Below are 2345 nucleotides of genomic sequence, written 5' to 3'. Positions count from 1 at the left end.
CTGGAATTCATATTAAAAATTTTGAAATCTTTATTTTTCTTCTTCAAATAATTTTCAAAAAAAAAAATAAAAATATACAAAAATCCAAAAAAATTAATAAAATCATAAAATCAAAAAAATTTTGTGTTTCTTGTTTGAGTCTTGAGTCAATTTTTAAGTTTGGTATCAATTGCATTTTTTCTAAAAATTTTTTATGTATTTTTCGAAAGTTCATGCATTCATAGTGTTCTTCATGATCTTCAAGTTGTTCTTGGCCAGTCTTCTTGTTTGATCTTCATATTTTCTTGTTTTGTGTCTTTTCTTGTTTTTCATATGCATTCTTGCATTCATAGTGTCTATACATGAGAAATTTCTAAGTTTGGTGTCTTGCATGTTTTCTTTTCTTGAAAATTTTTCAAAAATAAGTTCTTGATGTTCATCTTGACATTCAAAGTGTTCTTCGTGTTCATCTTGACATTCAAAGTGTTCTTCGTGTTCACATGTTTAGATCCAAAATTTTCACGCATTGCATCATTTTCATGTTTTTCTCTTTCATCATTAAAAATTCAAAATTCAAAAAATATCTTTCCCTTTTTCACTCATAAATTTCGAAAATTTGAATTGACTTTTTAAAAAATTTTTAAAATCTAGTTGTTTTTATGAGTCAAATCAAATTTTCAATTTAAAAATCTTATCTTTTTCAAAATCTTTTTCAAAAATCAAATCTTTTTCATTTCTCTTATTTATTTTTGAAAATTTAAAAAATATATATTTTTCAAAAATCTTTTTCTTAATTTTATTTCATAATTTTCAAAAATATCATCAAAAATTAATGTTTTGATTCAAAAATTTCAATTTTGTTACTTGCTTGTTAAGAAAGATTCAAACTTTAAGTTCTAGAATCATATCTTGTGATTACTTGTGAGTCAAGTCATTAATTGTGATTTTAAAAATCAAATCTTTTTCAAAACTAATTTCAATCATATCTTTTCAAAAATATCTTTTAATCTTATCTTTTTCAAATATCTTTTCTAACTTCTTATCTTCTTATCTTTTAAAAAATGATTTTCAAAATTTTTTTCAACTAACTAATTAACTTTTTGTTTGTTTCTTATCTTTTTCAAAACTACCTAACTAACTATCCCTCTCTAATTTTCGAAAATACCTCCCTCTTTTTCAAAAATTCTTTTAATTAATTAATTGTTTTAATTTTTAATTTTAATTTTAATTTTATCTTAATTTTCGAAAATCATCAACTCCTTTTAAAAAATTTATTTTCGAAATTCTCTTCTCCCTCACCCTCTTCTATTTATTTAATTACTTACTAACACCTCTCTTCATCTCATATCTCTGCTCTCCTCACCCTTGTGTTTGGATTCTCCTCCCTTCTCTTTCCTTACATTACATTCTTTTCTTCTTCTACTCACACAAAGGAATCTCTATACTGTGACATAGAGGATTCCATATTTTCTTTGTTATTCCCTTCTTTGTCATATAAGCAGGAGCAAGGACAAGAACATTCTTGTTGAAGCAGATCCTGAACCTAAAAGGACTCTGAAGAGGAAACTAAGAGAAGCTAAAATACAACAATCCAGAGACAACCTTGCAGGAATTTTCGAACAGGAAGAGGAGATGGCAACCGAAAATAATAATAATGCAAGGAGGATGCTTGGTGACTTTACTGCACCTAATTCCAATTTACATGGAAGAAGCATCTCCATCCCTACCATTGGAGCAAACAATTTTGAGCTTAAACCTCAATTAGTTTCTCTGATGCAACAAAACTGCGAGTTTCATGGACTTCCATCTGAAGATCCCTTTCAGTTCTTAACTGAATTCTTGCAGATCTGTGATACTGTTAAGACTAATGGAGTAGATCCTGAAGTCTACAGGCTCATGATTTTCCCGTTTGCTGTAAGAGACAGAGCTAGAATATGGTTGGACTCTCAACCTAAGGATAGCCTGAACTCTTGGGATAAGCTCGTCAAGGCTTTCTTAGCCAAGTTCTTTCCTCCTCAAAAGCTGAGTAAGCTTAGAGTGGATGTTCAAACCTTCAGATAGAAAGAAGGTGAATCCCTCTATAAAGCTTGGGAGAGATACAAGGAACTGACCAAAAAGTGTCCTTCTGACATGCTTTCAGAATGGACCATCCTGGATATATTCTATGATGGTCTGTCTGAATTAGCTAAGATTTCATTGGATACTTCTGTAGGTGGATCCATTCATCTAAGGAAAACGCCTACAGAAGCTCAAGAACTTATTGACATGGTTGCTAACAACCAGTTTATGTACACTTCTGAGAGGAATCCTGTGAGTAATGGGACGCCTCAGAAGAAGGGAGTTCTTGAAATTGATACTCTAAATGA

General features: G+C 29.9%; 1 non-coding gene across 1 annotated transcript; it reads right to left on the bottom strand.

Moving 5' to 3' along the window:
• Window positions 1-2007: 2007 nt before the first annotated feature.
• LOC112781031 (small nucleolar RNA R71) lies at window positions 2008-2115 on the bottom strand. Its single transcript, XR_003191830.1, has one exon. It is a non-coding gene; the product is annotated as a small nucleolar RNA R71 (small nucleolar RNA).
• Between the last annotated feature and the right edge of the window lie 230 nt (window positions 2116-2345).

This window comes from Arachis hypogaea, chromosome 19 (genome assembly GCF_003086295.3).
Source record: "Arachis hypogaea cultivar Tifrunner chromosome 19, arahy.Tifrunner.gnm2.J5K5, whole genome shotgun sequence".
Classification (NCBI taxonomy): Eukaryota; Viridiplantae; Streptophyta; class Magnoliopsida; order Fabales; family Fabaceae; genus Arachis; species Arachis hypogaea.
This window is presented reverse-complemented; position numbering and strand designations above follow the sequence as displayed.